The sequence below is a fragment of the Mauremys reevesii genome, linkage group 5, assembly GCF_016161935.1.
Source record: "Mauremys reevesii isolate NIE-2019 linkage group 5, ASM1616193v1, whole genome shotgun sequence".
NCBI classification, from domain to species: domain Eukaryota; kingdom Metazoa; phylum Chordata; order Testudines; family Geoemydidae; genus Mauremys; species Mauremys reevesii.
In genome coordinates, this window is record NC_052627.1 from 45812316 (window position 1) to 45835099 (window position 22784).

The 22784-nt window shown below is 39.7% G+C and overlaps 1 long non-coding RNA gene across 2 annotated transcripts; it reads left to right on the forward strand.

Moving 5' to 3' along the window:
- Positions 1-3987: 3987 nt before the first annotated feature.
- Positions 3988-22391, forward strand: LOC120405549. Of its 2 annotated transcripts, none has more exons than XR_005598662.1 (5): positions 3988-4031; positions 9096-9147; positions 19575-19829; positions 20663-20852; positions 22247-22391. It is a non-coding gene; the product is annotated as an uncharacterized LOC120405549 (long non-coding RNA). The 2 variants fall into 2 exon arrangements; XR_005598661.1 differs by having other exon boundaries at positions 19575-19796.
- The last annotated feature ends 393 nt before the right edge of the window (positions 22392-22784 follow it).

A 22784-nucleotide genomic window follows, 5' to 3' on the forward strand; every position in this document is an offset into this window, starting at 1 on the left:
TGAGGCCAGGGCAGTAGAGTGCAAACTGATGAGCAGAGTGGCTGAACAGGAATTCTGGGATATCTCCTAATACCCTGGAGGCCAATAACAGCACTGGTGTGTGGCCACACTTGACGAGCAGCGCTGCATCACCAGCGCTGCACTCGTTACACCTCAAGCAGACCAGGTGTTCAGCCAGCGCTGCAGCCAGGGAGTTGCAGCGTTGGATGTGCCTTGCAGGTGTGGACAGTTACTAAGTTGCAGCGCTGGAAAGCCTCCACCTGCGCTGCAACTCTCAAGTGTAGCCAAGCCCTCATACAGTGATATCCTATGATTACAGTTTATTTAAATGTTAAGACGTCCTTTTGATCTCTGAATGAACAGAATACGGCATAGACAGGGACTGTTTGATTACATTGTTGACCTCTTCCAATATGTCTTTAAGGGTTGAATTTGAGTCATTTTTCCTGCAGGATGCTTAACCCTTTCTGGTCATACTTCTTGTACATACCAGGTACAGAGGTGTAAGCAACTCCATTCTGTCTCCTCAATATATCTCAACACAGAATTTGAAGGTTTTCTACTAAAGTAGTCTCTGGACTTCAGCTTTGACTTCAGTTGAAATGCACAGACTTATGCCAGGGCTGAATATTGTTGTCTGTGCTTATTCAAGTCTGTCCTTGTAAACCCTAAGTGTCAACAAAGGTGCAAAATAGTGGTAATTGTGTTCTGGACACCTGCGTATCAGGGATTAGATTGAGACCATCTTGTCATTTCAAACAGGTCTCTTCCAAGCAGCTGCCAGATAACAGCTTCCATTCACTTTCATTTAGGCATGGATGACAATTAATGAATTTAAGATTAAATGCTTTGTAATAATTACTAGGGCTGTTGAAAAATATTTGTTTTATATAAATAGTTTGAATCATTTAGGTATTTTAGGTATCTCTTTTACATATATTGCTGACATTTTTTTATTTCATTATTTGGCCTGTCTATGGAGCTGGCTGGCTATTTGTTAAATAATTTAGTCAAAGAATTTTGTGAAATATGTTGAATAATACAATCAGTAAATAATTTTGTCTTTGCGCAAGTTCCAGCTATTTCCAAACTCCTGGGATCTCTATTACACTAGAAATATAAATATTTGCTACAGTACATGATTTTGAGCACACACCTACTGATATGTTGTTTAAAGTTAATATGTGGGATTTCAAACTCACTTAGGGAATTTGGACATTCATTGAGAGGGCTTTGGATCAGGCCCTTGATGATGTCCTGCCACTGCCATGCAAGAAGCAAGAATGTTAGTGAAGAGAAATAGTTGCTCTGTAGCCTGCATTGAATCAACTTGACAAAGCTCCAAAAATAGCTCTAAATTAGTGGGCATTGGTTGAATTCTTTAGCAGTACCTCCCTGACAGTCAATGAGAGAACCTAATTTTCTCTAGATACCATTTTCTCTGGCTCTTAAAGCTCTATTCCCATCTTTAATCAAACTCTGGTAGTTTTCACTGGCTGCATATGCTATGACCCTGCTTTCAGTTCACCCACAATATTACAGGATCATTTTTGACAGGGTACACTTCAGTTTTTAGATTGTAAAGTCCCTTGTATACTTAAAGCAAAGACTCTGTAAACACAAGCTCATACATAACACATGTCTCATAAATAAAGATCTTACCTCCAGGCTAATCTTTCAGAGTACTTTTCACAGTGATCTAGGCTTTGTTCCCCTGAAGTTAGAATTATTGCAACAAGTTGTTACCTTAGTTTCACCCAAATATCCTCCAGAAAGTAAAGCTGGGTCCATTTACAGCAATCCCACCATGCAAATCCCACTGTTGGAATCACACCATACTAATACTCAAAGGCTGCTAGTCCAGCATTGGTGTATACTCTTTGGGGAAGACCTTGTGCTGACTTCAGTTTAACCCAGAATTAAATGAACATTCATTATGGAAAATAAAGAAAGCAACGTGGATTTTTTTTTTTAAAAAAAAGGATAGCAATTTGCCATAATCAGGTGAAAAGACTAAGCATCCCCAAACAAAGTAATTATTTAAAACATGGAGTGAAAATCACTTCCTACATAGCTGTCATTTCTTTTACTCATTAGCAATAGTGCTGGTGTCACAAATGTTGGTGTGAAATGTGATGTGCAATGGTTTATAATCCTGCAAGTGTCTGAGACTTTTTCTGAATAATTCTATTATATTGCTTTATTTCTCTAGGGCATTTTAAAAGAAACTTATAGACATACTGCATGTTACACAGTGTCTATAGTCAGTTTCTATTTATACTTTTTTAAAGAGTATGTTCTTGATGGCTTGAAACTACAATAATTGTCTTATCAAAATGTGTGTTCTTCTACCATTTGTTCATACTGGTTTGTTTCAGGTTTACTCATGAGTTCTGGGCTGCTGGCTTTTGTTGTTTGTGTTACATATTTTTATAAAAGACTGCATTGATAAATGAGCAAAGTGACAGATACAGCCTAAACTCCTAAAGCCCTTTTGTCAGCTGTATTTCCAAACTCCATCCTGCACCATCTGAGGGATGAAGATGGATTTTGTAATGGCACCTGACAGGTTTCTTTATGGTTTTATGATGTACCTGCCACATTTTTCTTTGTTTTCATTTTTAGAGATAAGAGTGTTGAAGCATTAAAAAAAGGTGCATGAACTTTGCTAACAGAGATGATTAAAAAGACAGGTCAAATTTGGATGCTGCCAAGGTGAGCATGCCCCTTTAAGGAATGTAATGAGATCCCAGGGACCTTCATGCCCTTTGTGCATCCCTTTTCAAACATTGCAGTTTCCAGTCTATTTGTAAACGCATTAACGGTGTTTCCTTCTGTCTTCAAAGGTTTCAGATTTGGAAAAGCAGATGAAAGCCATTGTATGGGAGTGTTTGAGTCTTTCAGTTCCATCTTTGCCCTTGTTTTTTAGTCTCCACAGGCAGCACAGTGGTAGAATGCACAGTGGGATACCTACTTTAAAGGCCTCATTTTACCCATAAAAGCTATACTGCTGACAGTGCATTTTTAAAAAGGTCTACTTGAACTGGTAAAAAGGGCTATATACTAAATACAAAGACTTTGATGTCTTTTGTTTTCTTTCTCTCTTAAACTTTCAATAGAGGTGAAAGAGTCTGTGGATTCAATGACCTGTCTTATGAGATAGATTTTGTTAATATAGTATGTATATTTGAATGAGTTTTGTCCTCAATAGATTACTGTGGGTGGCCATTTCATAGAGCTGCTGGGTAGATCCAGGCACATCCAGAGACACGGTTTTACGAAAATGGAGAAGTATTACTTTTGACATACTTTTTAGTTCATCACTCCCAATATCATGTAGTTGAAATGCTCAGTATCTGTGTATGGTGGGAATTCAGTTGTTTACAATGGAAACTGCACATAGAGAAAATTTGTCTCACCAATACAGTTAACCCTTGCCGACAATATTTAGAGAAATATTTGTTTCCAGATTTACTGTTATGACAGTACCTCACCAAAGATGTAAAATTTCCGTTAGAGTTAGGGTAGTGATATTGTAGGAACTGGCTCAAGATCAATTGGGTGCTGTTCAAATGTAGAGTTGTCAACAAATGATTGGCAAACCTCAAATGGCTATAAGGTTCTAATGGAGTTGGATAAGACTACAAAGGTTTGGAGGTTGGCTGGAAGTTTATCTGATCTATTTTGGTCTGGAAATCAGGCTGGAAAACAAATCTCATTATATTTCTAGTCCTTCTGGTTTGGACATGTAAAGACATACCAGATCAGTGACACACAGGAATTAAGAAGGAAAAAAAAATCACTCTGAATGATGAAAATAGTTCAGATATGAATTCACTTCCATATTGGGCTGTTGGATCGGGTTGAGTCTTAAGTCCTGATCCTGCAAACAATTAAAACCTATTTCAAGCTTTTAAGTAGTCCCATTAAAATCAAACTATGGATGTGGGTGATGCATGTGAATAATGTTACATATGTGTGTGATCTTGCAGGATGATTCACCTTATTCCTACTTGCTAATTATGGCTGAAGTAAGTATTTTACAACTGAATCTTTTGCTTACCCCTGGTGATGATTTAACCTAAGTTTGCAACCCAAACTTTTGGGTGGTTATCCAATCCAAACTTTTAGAGGTTTCCCTGTCACTAATTTTTTGGCTTTATTTTTAAAGTTGATCATCTAATGAGAATATGTAATTCATATTACAGTGAATTTCAGCTGTTAATTCATTGTATATTACTAATGAGCTGGAATAAACAGCTCAGCTTCAAATTCAACTGTGATAAGATTTTTTCCTAACTTGTATTTGCAAACCAAACATCTTCACTTCTCAAACTGAACCTTTCATGACCAAATATCTAGCAAAATTATCACAAAATACTGCACCTTTCTGATTTCTCTGTTTAATTCCATTTCGTGCTTTTTATTCTGACTAAAGAATCTTCAACTAATTGTCTTAACAGAATTTTGATTTTTCAAGTCTGTTGTACTAGGGAATATAACACTGGAGCTATTCAGCAAACTTATTTGAGGCTGAAATACTGCCTAGTGCCACTCCAGACTAATACTGATTTCATGCATCTATACCAATACTGAATATCCACATATAGCAGATGTTTGCAGGGGCGGCTCTAGCAATTTTGCCGCCCCAAGCACAACTGCACGCTGCTGGGGGCGCTCTGGTGGTCGCCGGTCCCGCGGCTCCGGTGGACCTCCTGCAGACGTGCCTGCGGAGGGTCCACTGGTCCCGTGGCTCCGGTGGAGCATCCGCAGGCAGGAGGTCCACCAGAGCTGCCTGCCGCCCTCCCAGCGACCGGCGGAGCGCCCCCCGCGGCATGCCGCCCCAAGCACGCGCTTGGCGTGCTGGGGCCTGGAGCCGGCCCTGGATGTTTGACACCCATATGTTTGAGTTTGCATTTTGAATGGCTGTTCCCTGCTACTGTTGTATTTCCTGGCTAGAGGTGGAAAAAAAAATATCCTTATAGAGGATGCTTTTGCTAAATTCAGCTGTTTAATATTCTTCACAGCTGAGTCAGGCACCATGGTATTCATTTTTAAGCACTGCAGGCGGTTATCTCTGACAAAAGGCTGATATATTATATGTATTTGTTCCCCAAGTATTTTTAGATTACTAATGGCACATAGTTATTCTAGCACTGAAAAGATTGAGGTCTGGATCCGGCAGAGTGCTAAGTATCCTAAGCCCCTGAAGGTACTGAACAATTTACCACATCAGCCTCTGGGTTCCTCTGATTCACAGCCATTGTATGGCATCGTATCTATTTTCTAAAATTCATTTTGACATTTTGCAAACATGATGGGAAGGCCATCTTTCATCCTGTTTGACCATTCTCCTACCTGGATGTGAGGTAGGTGAGAATGGGTCTCTTGGGAGTGAGAACATAAGTGGTGGGCTAAGCAGTCTTGAGTAAAGAACCCTAGGAAGAGCTGAGGGATTTCAAATGCTTGTGAAAAACCCCACAGAGAGTGAAGATTTGATCAGATGTTACAAATAAATCCCTTTACAAATGTGTACGTTGGCTTTGTGCATTTAGTGAGTGCAACAAAGACTGTAAGCTGCTCTATCTTAAAATGTGTTAAATCTGCAGATGGCATGTGTTTGTTTAAATACAGTATCACTTATTATTGTAAACACTATTCAGTTCATGCCAGTTGTTTGCCTGTGAAGGATAGATGTTTATAATTAGTAGAGCAACTAGATTTTCTCATGCAAATTTCCCAGTACTTATGAGTGACATAATGGGTAGCATTTTTTTTTCTTCATTTTAAGACGAGGTTTGCATTTCAGGCTGAATCTACCAACTTAATTGTGTATTTGGAGCTATCCCATGATCTGCACTCACAAGTATATCAACACAGGCTGTAGAACAGATTGAGCAAAAATGGCTGCACATATGCAATAACTTTCTCTCAAGATTGGGCAAAATGACATGATTTGGAAAATACCACTCTTATCTGTCATGAAACACATTTATTGACAGTAGTCACAGGGATCTGTTTTAGTAATTTGGATCCACTTGAGAGGGAACATCACTGACCTATTAGAAACTCCAAGGACCCTATCTTGCATGTGCTACACACCCAGGAATCCTAATAGAGCAAATGCAGAGCAAGATGATGCAGGATCACGCCCCATAAGAATCAATCCAAGAACAGTGGATGTTACTGTAAAAATAAATAATTTTTTTTTTAAATCAACATTTGGTAGTAAAATCTCAGACACCAGAATTTTCTCTTAGCATTGTATTTAGAAAAGAAAATAATAGTGGTAACTGTGTAGTACCTGTTGGCAAATGATGACCCCCTCTCCATTTTTGGCAAGTATATATATTTGCATGACACTTTTAGGAATTGTGAAAATTTTCATGAGACATCTGAATGTGCGAACATTACAATAAATAAGATAGTTGTACAAACCTCAGAAAGCAGTTCCATAGGGCATGGCTTCCCCACTACTGCTCAAGTATAGCAATATGGGCACTCCTTGCCTCAGTTTCCTTCCCTGAGATGGGTCTCTTCTGCTTTCCACACACCAGTCTGGTGGAGATGTGCCTTAGCCCTGTATCCAAGTTTAAATAAACAACTGCTTTTGGGGATGCAAAAGTCTAACTAAAACAGACAAACAAAAAATGTCCTCTTCCCTTTGGGGCTTCTCTTCAGCTGGCACCTTGAGGCCCTGTTCCCAGCCCCTCTCTGAGCTACCTGTGAGAGTCTTTATTGTGCTGGAATAGAACACTTGGTTCCCAGGCTGGCTCCCCCGTCAGACCTCTCTGTCTGTCTCTCTCTCTCTCTCTCTCTCTCTCCCCATCATTTTATATAACCCAGGTGACCATTAATCTATTACCTAACCCTCTTAGTTTCATCCCCTCAGGCTGGGAAGCAGCTAATTTATTATGACAGAGGCATGGCTGGCCCCATCTCTCCTTAAAGGAGCTAGTCACCGTGTGACAAATGATAATAGCTGTCAAGGCTAATTCCTCACTCTGGCACTTGGAGTGCAGAAGGTAGGGGCCCACAAGGATTCTAAAAATTAATACTGGCCACTCCAGGCTTGTATTAAACTCCCAAGTTTACAGCTTCTCTCTGACCTTGGATTGGTAGATGCTGCCACCACCCAAGTACAGAACCCTTTGAGAGCCCAGAAAGGCACACTTGGGAATTCCCCCAAACCCCTTCATCCCTCCCTCTGGGGAAGAACTGAGAAAGAAAGAAAAAAAAAAAAAAAGGAAAATCAGCTGTTGCCACCAGCTAATTAAACAACATGTGCACAACCCTCTTAAGACACAAAAATCCAATTCTGTTCTTAAAGTTAAAGTGTATTAATAAAAAAAGAAAGAAAATACATCTGGGAACCCAGGCTATTGCTTGATTTTAAAAGAGACGCTACAAGAATTAAACACCAAGAATAGCTTTCTTGAGGTCCAGTTTAAAGGTTACAAGCAAAACAAAAGCACCTGGGGTTAGTACAGAGGAATCCACAAGCCATAACAAAATAAAAGGGATAAACTTAACTGTGTCTTCCTAGACATTTCTTGATCTACTTACATATCTGGAGTTTTAAGAGTAGTTTCTAGGTATGAGTGATACTGATGATTTTTTCACATCTGGCCCAAGCTTCTTACAGCATAACTGCTGTCCTGTCTGCCTCTCCCTGGGAGAACAACACAGACAGACAAAAGGGGAGTCTTGTTTCAATTTTAAAATGTTCTAGCCTTCCCATTGGCACTTTTGGCCAGGTGCCCACTCACTTCCTTTTACCTGTGCATAGCAGTGAGACTTTTTAACCCTTTACAGGTAGAGCAATTAGAGAACAGCTACTAAGAGGGATTTTATAGCTGCTGGCTGGTTGAGTGTCCATAAAAGGGAGCTATACCCCCGCTTCATTTATCATTCTTCTCAGCCCCTGCAGAACTCTGTTCCTTGCCTCCTTCCTTGCTCTGGTATAGAGCAGTGGGCTCCCCAGTCTGGTTCCTGTGGAGTACCCTGCAGATCCTGGCTCAGGACCTTCCATAGGAACCTACTCATTCTTTGTGGCTCCACCTGTCAGATTGCTCTCTTTGTCCATCTTTTTATATAACCCAGGTGACCATCAATCTATTACCTGACCCTCCTTAGTTCCGTCCCCTCAGGCTGAGAAGCAGCTAATTTATTATGGCACAGGTGTGGCTGGCCTCATCTCTCCTTAAAGGAGCTAGTCACCCTCTGACAAATGATAATTGCCAATTTTATTTGAAAAAAAAAATCATGAATAATTTTCTATATTATTTAGTGTGTTGCTGGATGCTATTTGGGTTGGGTTTGGGCCACAAAACTCAGATTATCAGTTTGAAACACCTTCTGCAAACCAAAGCCAAACCCCCCTTCCATTCAGATTTGGGGTTTTGATTTGACCTCTTATTAAAATAATTTCTAGATACAAGTTTCTAATCTGGATCCCACTTCAGATTCCAACACCGAGATTTAGGAATGTTCAGATCAGTGATTGGGTTTGAGGCCATCTCTAGTCAGTAGATTTGTTTTCAGCTCCTGACATTACTCCAACCTTGCTGACAACCACTAACATCAGATACAAGGATGATTTTTAGATGTCAGACATTCCTGACTTCTTGAATTTAAAATGAAGTAAATAAAGTAGAAACAAAATAAGAGAGTCACGTGACTGGGTGATGGGGATTAGAGCCCACCTGGGACTGAAATGAGACTACAATCTCATTAACTGTCTTCTGAGCTACCAATTTGTTACCCAGGTCTCCAAGGTGAAAGGCTACTAATTAATTCAATTCACTGTCTATTCTGAAGACAGTTCCAAAGGTTAAGACTATGGAGGACTGATGATGGCAATCTCCTTTAACGTTTAAACTACTATTTAAATTTGAATTAGATTCTAGGGTTGTCGCTTTAAAACCGACACAGATTTATATCTTTATCACATTCCAAATGCTGCCTTCTTGAAACCTTTTAAAGCACTTCTTGAATAAGCAGTCACTGTGTTTACTGGACTATATTTTTGCTATTTAGGTTAGTAATTTCTACATGACTGGATCTTAATATTCCTTTCCCTTTCTCACATGCAGCTTCCTCCCCTGAAATGTGGAAGTGCTTTGGAACTTTTAAATTTATTCCCTGGTAAGTTTATTAGTGTCTGTTGTTCACAGTTTTATTTTATTTTATTTGCAATCTCTAGACAGAGAAATAGCCAAGCTTGGTGTTTGTGAGCCTCAGCTAAGAGGTGTTACATAAAGGTGCCCACCCTCATCTCCACTAGGGGGAGACCAGAGCAAAACCGCAGAGGAATTGCTGCAGGGACAGGGACAGGGCATGAAGAAGCAAAATGGAGGGTTTCCACTCTCTATGTAGCAGCTCTTTCAGGAGAGCACACAGCAGACACCTTGACTGGCACAGTTCCTGTGATGCTGCCCTCCTTTTAGCTATGATTGAGTTTTCCACCCAATCAGTCAGTGTTGTTCCATTTTTGGGCCATAGACAAGCAGGGTCAACTCAAGGCAATGTGAGGTGCTCCTTCCCCTTTCCAGCTTCAATATGGTATATGTTGCATTATCAGCCATCTAAGATGGGACCTGGATTTAGATTGTATATATGGCAGCATATTGGCATTTCTAGACTTGTGCTAGTCTGGGGAATTTGGGGAAAGTATTCTTTAATTAAAACAAAGCAAGTGTGATTCCCAAGGAGGTAGTCCAGACCTGTCCAGCCTCACATCCGATCTCTCTCATACAAACATTCTCTCTCTCTCTCTCTCAGTATTTGATACTGTCTGCATGTTCAGAACCAGATTATAATATGGTCTCAGCTTTATGGATAATGAGGAGATGAGATTCCTGTACTAATCATCTTTGCTTAAACCTTTCTATAAAGAACAAATATTTTTCCAGAGTGATTCCTCCTTACCTCTCAACATCAAGGTCTAGCACATTAATACATATTAATAAAAAAGTAATGTCTCTTACAGTTAGCTATCTTTATCACAAGGCTAAGCATACCAGTTGTGAATTAGTGCCACATGCTTGATGTGCCCCATGGATCATGCTGTTTAATGTTATCATTCATAAAGTGCCTGATATGTCATTTTGTATGCTCAGGCTTCAGTATCAAGGCAAAGATTTGCCTCAACAAGGCATGAGCGATTCACAGAGATAAACTGTATGTGCTATTTTAGCTAAAAAGGTTAAATGAAATGTCAATTGTTACTATGAAATTTCAGTCACTGGTTGACTTTAAGTATTCTGTCACTGGGACGGAACTTTCTGAATACCAGCACTTTGCAGTTCATAAATTAGATCTTCTTAATGGTTTCACAAAGTGCAGAGACAATACAGTTTGCAAAGACATGAATGACTGTTTCTAAGCAGTCATGAGATATATTCACTTGTAAGAAAATCTCTGAACTTTTCTATTTGTTGCAGTTAAACAGAAGCCATAAAATTAACAATAAAATGCATACAGGGTTTATGATTATTTTAAACTGCTTTTCCTAGTTTTTAAAATAAACTCAGGATGCAGCCAAGCCATAAGAAAATAAAGTCAGATTTCTGAATTGCAGCCTAAAATGTAATAAACACATAGATCAATTTTATGAGTGAAAAAAAAATTAACTTCTAATTATTAGCATAACTAACTCTCGCATACTTGCCACTATGTCATTACCCTGTGGCTATTATAAGATCCTTTGCTGATCTCATTCTTGAATCCTGGGGATTGGAAAGGACAGTGACATTTGCTGAAAGAAAAGGAAATGTGATGTCTAAAAAACTCTCTATTAAAAAAATTAAAAATGTTTTGGTTTCACAGCATATTGATGTGAAACTAGAAATCGATGAAAAAAATCAAGTATTTTGAATAGTTTTGCATAAAAAGATGTTAGTTTAGTTCATAATTATGGGTAGCACAAGTCACCATTTAAAAGAAATAGAGGGGAAAAGAAAGAAATTGAACCATTTTGGAACTTTAGGCTCGCAATGAAGACCAGCACCAAATCCTACTTGCTTTACTCATACAATTCCCACTGGCTTAAATTGGAGATTTTGTGATCAAAGTGTGCAGGATTTTGCTCCAAGCCTTGTGACTACTCAAGTCAGAGGTGTCCAGTTTGTGGGGAATAGTTCATTGGAATGTTAATTTTAAAGATGATCTTTTCTCACTTTGGAAACCATCAGAATGCTGCCACTCAATAGCTGATAAGGTTGAGAAATTCTGCCATGAACTAGGGATGTGGAGTTCCAGAGTCATGCATTCCTTGCAAAGCCTTATCGTTGCAAAGGGAGATAGGCACAGTGAAGTGCTTAATATCAGTCCCACTTGTCTCATTTGGGATCTCTTAGCCTATATAACCATATGACAGTCTTATTAGTGTTACACTCATTCTCCCTTCTCCTTTCTGATCCAGTTCTTTTACACACACTCACTCCATCGTGTTTTATTTTAGCTTGTGATGTCTTCCAGACAGGGACTGTGACTTCCTTTGTGTCTGTACAGTGCCCATTACAGTGGGGCTTCAGCTTGGGCTAAGGCTGTTGGATGCTGCTGCAGTGTAAATAATAATGATTAGTAATCATAAAAATAGTTTTTCTACAGTAAGACTGGATTCATATGAATACATCCACCTTGGGTAAAAGTTATGAGCCCCTGGCTAGGACAAAAATTTGAGCTAATCAGAAAATTGAGCTTTTTTTCCCTTTGGAAAATTTTGGCTTTTCAGTGAAAAATTGAAACCTGAAATTTTGATTAAAAATGCTGCTATGGTGCCTCGTGGGAGTTGTCGTTTGGGTGCCCATTTTCCTCTAAGGTTCCAGTTCCCTGGCTGGACCACAAGATGCAACATGGTCTCCCCTCTTGCTGTGCTGCTATAATGCATCAGTGGCGTTCCATAGCAACAGAATGTGACCCAGAGAGGCAACAGTGGCATGAGGCAGCCAAACTACAACTCTCAGACGGCATTGTGGTGGCATTTCAGAATAGAATTATTTTGTTTTTCAGGAGTTTGGGGCTTTTTATAAAAAGCTGTAATTTTTTGGGAGAAAACAGACACTTTTCACAAAAAGCTCCCCAAAATCGGTTTAATTAAAAAAAATCCAATTTTCCTTTAAAAAACAGTTTGGAAAGAATTTTTTTTTTACCATCCCTTGTTTAAATGGGAATTTTGTTGAGATACAGTATATTTGGCTGCACCTTGGAATTCCTGGTTGAACTAATGGAGCTTGTGTCCCCTCTGGCAAGGCTGTCCTCAGTGACTTCAAAATTTATAGTTCACAATATCATGATCACCATGGCAAATGCAGGCTTGTCACAGCTGGATAGTGGCTCAACTCACAAAACTGATGAGTGTCTGGTTTGGTCTGGTTTTGACAGGGGATTAGAGTTGAAGGAGCTGATAGTGACACCATTATATATCGACCATTATCTCCTTCCCGAGTTTTGTGGAAGTGGAGTCAGAGGGCCCATGTCCCCTGGTGGGACAGCAGGGAGGAGACACAAGGAAAACAGGGCATATAAGGGTTTGTCTGGAAGTAACTCAGCCACAAGGATGCAGCAGTCCACAGCTTTTAATAAAGTTCCACTTGTTTAATTTAACCTGCATTCAGCTTCACTCTCATTCAGCTAATGACACATGTTGTTTGAGCAGTGAGTTCACTAAAGTGAAGATGGCATGGACTTTGGCAGAAAGCTCCCTGGAGTTCTGGATTTTGCCTGGTTGCTTTGGTTTCTGGGCCACTACTGTAGGGAAGACCCCTGGTATGGGGCCTTCCATTTACTCAATGATGATGAGCTCTTCTAGGTGTGCTAATTCTTCTTCCATCAGCTTTCTGACATGGGAAAAAATGTATCTGTATAGTACAGCTACAGGCTGACCCATGTCATCGATGTTCAATTTTATTTGCTGTCCCTTCTATTTTCCTATTCTTTTGAACATGTCCTCATGAAACTAGAAGAATTTGATTTAGCCTGCTATGCTGTACCTGTTGGATCATCTAAATCAGTCCTAGTGCACTTCCTGTGGTGTAACTAATAGTGTATCTGTGCCGTTAGTCACCACGTACATTAAACTGGTAACAGACCTCTCCTTAAATACAATCTGAGCTGAGAAGTCACCACATGGTGTCAGTGGGTCTGGATTTCCATAGTTATATACTTTTACTGCATTGGTTGTAAAAGCACTTTCTGTGGCATGACATCGTACACAGGTTGATCCATTGTATTCACTGATGCACCCATGTCAATTAAAACGTCAGTCTTGTATCCTTGTATGATGATGTGGCATCATGGTTGACAATGTGCTCAGAAGACTTTGTTCTTTTGGGAAATAGTGTGAAAACATAAGACCTCTCATCTTCCGAGGTGTCAGCTTGAAGCACATTCACTCAATCTGGAAGTCTTTGTTGGAAATTTGTCTTTATCTGTGGGAAACGGTAGATCTACAGACTTTTGCACTGTGGTTTCCTTGTGCAGAGTAACAACAGAGAACCCTTTTGCTGGGCAATCACCTTAGTCTGGGTATGAGCCTCCACATTTATAGCATTTTACATTTGTCATCTTTGTGGCTGAACCTAGAGTATTCCAGGGTTAGTTACCATCTTCAGAAAGCCACTTTTGACTCCTGATTGAGCTCTTAGTGTGGAGTGCATATGCTGTCTCTGTACTTGTTGCCAGGTTTCCTTGCTCAGTTTGTTGAGCATTTGTTTCCAACGTCTTGTTTGCTCAAGCAGTGTCCAGAATTTGTCTTTTCAGCTTAGCTGACAAACATCCTTGTATTATCTGCCCTTTTATCTTTTGATTCGCATTTGTGAACTCACCTGAACTTGCAAGGTGATGTGGCAGGCATGATACTCACCCATGTTACCCCTTCTCGCTGATGGGCTTACCGGAATTGTTCGTAGTCGGTGCTTTTGCTTTCTCATAGTCCTATCTCCAGTATCAGGCAACGTTTTAAAAATATGGTGCACTTTACTTCCTGCAAAATTCAGGAGCATAGCATGTTTTGCAGTAGAGTCATTTTCTTTCATTGCAAGAAATCGTTTTTCTACACTTTCAAGCCAGTGTTCCCATCTGGGTCTCAGATTGGAGTGAGATTCGTGGACAGAAAACTGAGGGACATTTGGGAATATATTTTTTTTAAGTTAAGACTTCAGTATAGTGAAGCGTACTGTGTGGATACGAGAGATAAAGTAGAACCTTGATAGATTTGTTGTCACAAAACTTTGGTCTAGCAATGTTCTGTGTATACCGTTGTGAGTTTTTTGTTTTAACTTAAGACATACATATTCAGGCTTTCTGATGCAGTCCAAATGGCATGTCACACTCAAAATGGCTGCTGCAATACTTCTTGGTAGACAGAGCAAGGCACAATCACTGCAAAGTGATGAATATAGCATGGCAGGAAAACGCTGTGCAATCTAAATATTCAATAGCTAGAAAGAGCTAATACTTTTTTCCCTGTTGCTGTGGTCTCTTCTTTTTTGCTTAATTGGTTTGGTTTCTGGTTCTTGTTGATCCTCATCACCAGTGTTGTGTCCTAACTGATTAGGAGCTTCTGGAATGGATCATGCAGACACAGTATACAGTTTTAAAGTAAGATTCCACAGACTACTGGTTTAATCCTGCAGTTCACAGAACACATAATGCACCTTCTCCTTGTGTAGCTAACTTATCTCTCCAGCCAAAACGTGGAATGGACTAACATGACCTGGCTGCTATTCTTAATATTCTAAAAGACCAGCACGCATCACAGAATGGATTCTCCATAAACAATACATGGTAAAAGTATACTTGATGTAGATGCATTCATTAGATAATTTTTCTGGGTTTCATAGCAAATTGGTGGCTTCCAAAGTGGCAGAGATGTGTTGGGGGAACAAATGCAAAGTCTTTTATATGTGAGTTTCTGACAGTTTTTTACTTCCTGTAGTTCTGAAAATGCTTGAGGAGTTCTGGGGTGTGAGCTGTGAGTTGGACAAATGTTCTGCGTGATTAATCATAGTGACAACAAAATGAAAATAGTGGATCCAAATTTGATTTTGATTCAGAACATCAATAATGAAGATGGAGAAAGCTTTTCCAAAATTATATGCAATATGAATTAGTCTGAGTGCACATAACAAAAGCCCTCTACTAGTAATTTTGCATGATTAAGGTTTAAACAAAAGATAGCTGATGAGAGCAAGCTCTGTCCTTTTGTAATTTTGCAAGCTTGATAATGCTAAAGAGGTTTCTAATTCAGAGACATTTCATGCCAGTGCATAAAGTTAGATGTGCTCCAAACAACCCTTCTGATTCTAATAAATAACTGTATATCACAGTGCATTACCAAGCCACATTATGTCTTAAGATTTGCATATTGCAGCTTCTATATATACTTTTGGTTGCATATTAATAGTTAAGATCCCAGCGTTATCATGTTTTTTCCTTGCTAAAAGCTGTATTTGAATTAGGTTTTATTATCTGCCACATTGGTTCTTTACACTGACATATATTACACATTCTTTTTAGTCACATCATTTGCCTCCCTGGAATCCCTTGAAGTACTGTGTCAGCAACGTGCATAGGTACCTGTGGTAAAATATTGTTAGAAAAATATCCTCATGTATACTGCTAAGAATAAAGAATGTTTCACTCAGACATTTGATATATGGAGTGCTAGACATAGTCTGAAAGAGACAGCACATGCCCAATCTTTCAGGAAGTAGCATAAAACATAGTTCACTGAAACATTAACAGTATCTAGTTTTCCTTGCAATAATGCATGTTCAAGTACATAATCATCTAACGTTTATAATACAGGTTTTAAGATCTAATATATTGATTCCCAAGTGTTTAACTATTAAGAGTTCTAAATGACATTTAGCAGCTTAAGGTCAGGAGAGAGATCCCGCAACTTGGAGGAGAGATAAGCAACAGCTGGAAAGCAGAGAGGGAATGTTGAGTAATGTGTCTTTAGCTGAAATCCTGGTTGCACTGAAGTCAATGGCAAAACTTCCCTTGACTTAAATTGGTCCAGGATTTCACTCTTTGTATCTAGTTCTGAACTAATGTTGGTGCAAATCAGGAGCAATTCTATTGAAGTCAGTAGATTTACACTAGCATAAATATTCTATAAGTGAAACTGGAATTGGCTATGTCTCCTAACATGTATAAATGAAGTGAAAGATACAAGTTTAGATGGGCTTCACGGCACTGGAGAATGTGCAGGTTTAGAATTAATCAACAAAATGAATGTTTGGAGATATTCACTGTTTAGCAATTGAATCTTCTGCAAGAAACTGTATAAATGCTACAATTCATATTTTTGCAGTGGCTTATATGTAGGATATTTATAAAAGCCATTCTTATCCCCCAACCATTTCATTCTACTCTTCTAAGGTAATTGTCTTTTCCAATTCATGCCATGATTCTCTATAGCATGTTCATATTGGTGATCGTTTGTTCATGTTAACAACCACAATGTGCTAGTTGCTTTCCAGACTGATGTCAATGTATAGTGCAGCAGCACAGGCCTCAGACAGCCAGCAGCAACTTTTTATGTCCTAATAAGATGGGAAGAAAGGGTGAGCTGGTAATATTGGTGCATAGCTCTATGTTACTGGGGAAGGATAGACAGAGAAAGAGAGAGACATTGGTCAAGTGTGTCATGTTGGTCACTGTAGGAAAAAAAGATGCAATCTTTCACTTATGATAGACCAAAAAGAACTAAATAGACAGGCAAAAAGGGAACATTTTGCACCACCTACAAGGGGAGAAATTTGGGGGGGTTTGGCCAATGCCAAATATTTTTCTATGCTCCATGTGTCAGCAGGGTTCTGGCAGGTGTCTTTTTAGAAAAACAGAGTGCATATTCCGGCACATTCAACACCCTGTTTGGGAGACACTGTTCCCCCAGAATGCCAGTTGTGTTGTGTTTGGCATCCCGAGTTATTTTACTGGAAAATACAATACATGTTTGCTGGTATACCAGGTAGTAAGGTTTACAAACCTTTTGAGATGGAGACAAACAATGGAAAAAGCATGACCAGCAGCTTCAAGCTGCTTTGGAAAGAACCAGGGCTGATGGGCTAAAGCTAAACAAACAAAAATGTAAATTCCATGTAACAGAAATAACATACCTGGGAGAGATGTTAATGCAGCAAGGTGTACAGGGTAGATCATAGGAAAGTTGTGGCCATCTCCAACATGCCTGCTCCAACAGACAGGAAGGGAGTACGAAGATTCCTTAGAATGGTAGACCGTGTAGGGAGATGTGTACCTAGTCTAGCTGCCTGAACCAGCAACCTGAGAGTGCTACTGTGCAAAGATGTCCAAGGGACATGGGATACTAATCCTAATAAAGAGTTTCAGACACTGAAGGAAGAGATTAAAGAAGCCTCAGTCCCGAGGTGTTTTGACAGTAAGCATAAAGCTAGGTTGTCTATGGCCGCCTCCCAGGAGGGTATTGGTGCAGGCCTTTTACAACAGTATGGTCAAAATAGAGACCAGTGACTTGCGTATCATGAGTATTAATAAAAACTGAGTGTCAATACTCTCAAATAGATAAGAAGACTTTGTCCTTATTCAGTGGGTGTAAAACGTTCCATGACGTTACTTATGGGAGGCCTGTGTTAGATGAAACTAACCATATACCACTCATTGCCATTGCCAAAAGGGGCCTGGCAACTCCCACCAAAATACAGAGATAATTTTTTCAGTTACAAATGTATGATTTGCAATTTGTATATATACCTGGGAAAGATTTGGTGATTGCAGACACATTCCATAGAGAATTTGACCAAAGTGCAAACCATCTGTCCTCTCTCAGATTAAATGTAGATTGTGATAGTCAGCACTACTGCTCAGGATGAGATGCTGCAGAAAGTAATTAAAGTTATTAGCACAGTTGCCTAGCACATCATGTTCCCAGTCCACATTACCAGTTAAAGGGGAAGCTTTCAGTACTAGAGGAGATTTTGTTTAAAGACACCAATATGTTGATTCCTTAAGTGCTACAGAAAAATATATTAAAAATCATATGTGAAGGTCATTTAGGGATTGAAAAATCTAAGCGAATGGCCAGACACATTTCATGCAGTCCTCAAATGAATAGCCACATTGAGGAAGCTCTTAAGACTTCTTGTATATGCCAAAAATACAGGCCAGGTCAAGTGAAAGAGCCCATGCTGATAGCAGTGGTAAAATGGCCCCCTAGAGTGAAGTCGGCATGGTGGCTTGCAGAAACTATGTCCTGGTCCTAGAGAATTATTCTCATTTCCACTTACTAAGACATACTGTAGGAAAACAGGTGATTGTGCATATCAGATCTATTTTTGCTAGACATGGTATACCTGACATAGGAATGTCTGGTAGTAAGTCATAGTTTAGTGGGCGTGAGTTTAAACCGTTTGCAGTACTGTTTTAGATATGTAACTGGAGTCCCTATTAGCCTCAATCCAATGGGTTGGTGGAAAAATGGTGTCCAAATAATAAAGTGCCTACTGAAAAAGATTGCTGAGTCAGACTCTGATCTTAGCACTGTTAAATTACAGAATGACTCCAATGAAACATGGGTTGTCATCTGCTGATATTTTGTTCAATGAAAAACTGAAAACAGGAATGTTTGTGCTGTTAGAAACTGCTGATAGAATCACTGAGGACTTGCAGATGTATAGAGAGACAAAGTGAGGTGTGGGTGCTGGTAAGGCGGCTGTTGTGGGGCAATGTGGGCACACTTTTCTGGACCCATTGCAGAGCCCGGAGGTAGCAATGGCCAATGTGGTGAGTGCCCTGTGTTTTGGGTGCTGCTACAGTCGCAATGAGTTCCTGTGGCTGGTGCTATGCAGGGGTGCCATTTAGGTTGGTAGGGCTATCACATGGTATGAAGGACGTGTCTGGGGGCGGGGGCAAAACTGACAATGGAAGCCCAGCACCTGGAGCAACTGGAACAACTAAGTGGACTTGTCAACTCCTGACAGCAATGCTCAAGGTTCAAATGACAGCACAGGGCACCTCAAAGACTAATTGAAAATTGTTAATAAGTTTAGTTATTAGGTTGGTTATGAGTATTTGTAATTGTGTTATATTAATGTTGATGTTTTGAGTATTATTGATAAGCTTTGGCTTGGAAGGGAAGATGTGGAATTGGGGACTATATTTAAGGCCTGAGCTTCCCAGACAGAGTCTGGCCAGGGTGCTGTGAAGCTCTTGCTGGTATACAAAGCCAGTAAGTACCAGATACAGAATGAAGCAGAACTCTTGCAAGTGCTTTCAGCACCAGGAGTGATTATTGAACACCTCCCCATTACCAATTCTCTAAGCCATTCCACTGAAGTCACATATGCTTTAGATGTCAATTGGCTTATAGTAAGATGATTTCATTTTTGTTTTGCTTTGCTTGCATATATTTTTGTATATTTAGATAGTTATTAAACCTTCTGTCTTTGCATAAGGGGGTGTTTGTTGCTCTTGCTGTTGTATCAGGCATAATTTCAGTTTTTGACTTCGTCACTTCCAGATAGCTGAATAGAAATGTTATTGTTATGACTGGAAATTAACAAGTCAATTTTTTAATAATACAGATTCTGATTTCCTGAGGCTGAATGCAATACAGAGGAAGATTATTGGGCTACAGCAAGCAGTAGTCTGCCTTAAACTGAAGTGCAAATATTTTAAAGCAGCCACCTTTACTCTCCTGTTTACTCCACTCCCAGAGCAATTTGGAATAAGGGCATTTGTTTGACACTGACTTTACCTCCTGACTGAGTTACAGACCAGCTGCTTAAGTACATTGCTCTAATCAGGTGAAGAAGAAACCTTTCAATGATCCTTTGAGGGTATGTCAACACTCCCGCCAACTTCCAATGGTAGAAGGGCATGCCCATCAGATGCTAGGTACTACAGGAAGCAGCTAGGCCCTCCAGCTCCTATGTTCTATTTGTAGCCTGCTAGATAGATTAGAGCTGGTGTATGTCTCCTTCAGCTGGGAATCATACCCCCCCAGCAGGATGCAAAGACATAACCTGAGACTCTTACTACTGTAGCTCCTGCAAGATTCCAAGCCCTGCCACTGTGACCAAACTCTCTCCCTCAGTTCCTGTGAAAGTTTTTTGGGAAAAGGGAGAGATTCTCAAGGGTCTTTAACTAAAACCAGGTGGGAAGTCTGTGACAGGCCTGAAACTTGCCTGGTTTGAGGTTTTATTACAAAGTTATAAAGAAGCCTATTTTAACCCACGCAGTGAACTTTAAAGCTGGCTAAAATGTGGGATCTGCTTTGTGGCAAATTTCATGTTTTTGAAATTTGGGTTAGTTACAAATTGGAACAAATCCAAATATCTTGAAATTTCCCTCGAAAAGAAAATCCCCCTGAAAATTTGTTTTGGAAACACCAACACATGATGTTTTTGAAATGAAATCTGCAAAGACAGGACTGGAGCCCTGGTTAAAGCCAGAACTCGCAGGGCTTTCAGGGTGTATCTACACTGCAATTGGAGACCCGCAGCTGGCCTGTGCCAGATGACTCAGGCTTGTGGGGTTTGGGCTGCACCTGGAGCCTGGGTCCCCATCTGAACGGTTACACTCCAATTAAACAGCCCCTTAGCCTGAGCCCTGTAAGCCTGGGCCAGCTGCAGGTGCCTAACTGAAGTGTAGACATACCTTCTTTCTCCAGTGCAGGGAGCCTGGATGCTCTGGCATAATGGGGCTTCTGAGGATCCTAGAAGTCCCCAGCCTTCGGAAAGTCCACCTGGAAAGACTGTCTGCATCCTAGACCTGTGGTAAGAAGCAAAGAGGCAGAAGCCCAACAGGCAAACTTTTGTCAAGTTCACTGGGGGAAACTGAAATTGACAACATCATTCCAGGTAGATAAGCAGACATATCAATTTTCTCTGCATGGTTTCAGTGCAAAACTGGGTTGAAGCTCAGCAGTTTTGATTGAACTTCACTTTGTGATGTTTTAATTTAGCTGTGAATAAATTCAGAGGTACACACACGCCCCCTTCTGGGATGGGTGTGTGTGTGTGTGTGTGTGTGTGAGAGAGAGAGAGACTAAAAGGGTGAGGACTGGCATGAAGGAAGGGCATGCTAAATCCAGTCAAGATCTGATCCAGCATGTGTAGATAGTGGCAGTCCTTGGCTTGGACCACTAAATTAATTACCTTTGGAAGTACGGTATAGCACTTGCTATTTTGAGCATCATTTCCAGAATTTCCATTCCTGGAATCCTAGTGAAATTCTTATTTTCTGAGGCTGAAAAAACTGTTCTGGAAAACTTTTTCATATAATTATACTATTCTGGTCTGTGCAGCTATACAGTGAAAGCATCTAGAAGTCAGTATGCAGCACGTTTAACAGAACTAATATGCAGAGTGGTGTCTAAGTAGTATTTTTTTTCCAAATGTTGTATATGCAATGCTACAGTATTAATTATCTATGTTGATCTCAAGCATTTGCCAGTAAATAATGAATAATTAGCACAAATTGCTTCAAACTCACTTTCCAGAATAAGTAAGAAGTTTTCAAGTAAACTCTTGAATATTCAATATTTTTCATGAAATGTCAAGCAGAGCTGATAATTCAAGAGGCATAAGGATTCATTCGAGTAAGGGGGTAACCTGGCATATTTTTCAGAATAGAAATTAGTTAGATATTTGCAGCAACAATTACACGTGACATTTTCAATTTGTTGAGTCATCATTTCCAAAGCTAGGAAAAAAAAACCATTGTTATGATGAAATATAACACCTTGACCTAACCTTTGTTGAAAAACAAAGCATGATATATTGTTCTTATAAAGTCAACATCAGCATGATTTTCCTTACTAAACAAGCTGTCTTCTCTTGAAGCTTAAAAGGTATTCCCATTTTTCTTTTTATTTCTTCCCATCCTTAAGGTTACCATGTTGCAATAACCCTATCTCTTGGGAAAGAAGGGATGGATGTGTCTCTCCAGAGTATCTTTATCTCTGCTTACGTTAACCATGGTTAGGGTGAGATCACTTGGTTGGCCTAGAAAACTCCAGTTTTGTTAATGGTATTTGTCTCAGTGCATCCCACTGCATCATGTCATCACCAGGTAGAACTTGTCAAATAGGGAAAAAAGTATTAATGAAAAGATTTGTAGATTCTGAATCTCTTTCCAACTTGACCATGTTCATGTGTTCCTCATATTTATCTGAATGTTGGTGACTGTATTTTCATGTGAATAAGGCTATCTGAGTACATATGAAGGTATTATTTGCTATTTATTTTTTTAGGTTGGAAGTGCATAACCTCTCTAACAATTTTGATCAACCAGTCAATATGTGACTTTAAGTGAATACTTCATAGAGAAATTGAAATAGAAAAAAGGACTAAATTTTTCAGATATTGTTTGCTTCAAATTGCGCCACCCCGTTCTAATAAACACCATGTCAGCTTGTATCTAGAGCTTTTTTCCCTTCGTTCATTGAAGGTAAGGTACTAATACATTTGGTCATGAGTGAAACTAGTAACAAATGAAATGCCAAGATTGTATTCATGCCCAGGTCTGGTTCTAGCTTTCGAGTTTGAGGGCCATGTCCTCAGATGGTCTAAGTTAGCATAACTCCACTGAAATTAATGGAGTTATGTTGACATATCCTAGCTGTAGATCTGGCCCAAGGTTCCGGACTAGATGATTTTGTTTGCTGGGAAGAAGAGGTGACTGCTAGGTTTAAGTCTATAGCTAGATATTCTATGACAAAAATAATGTTGGCACCACATTCTTTCAGCAGCATTAACCTGCATCAACTGTGCAAGGAGCTAAAACCAGTC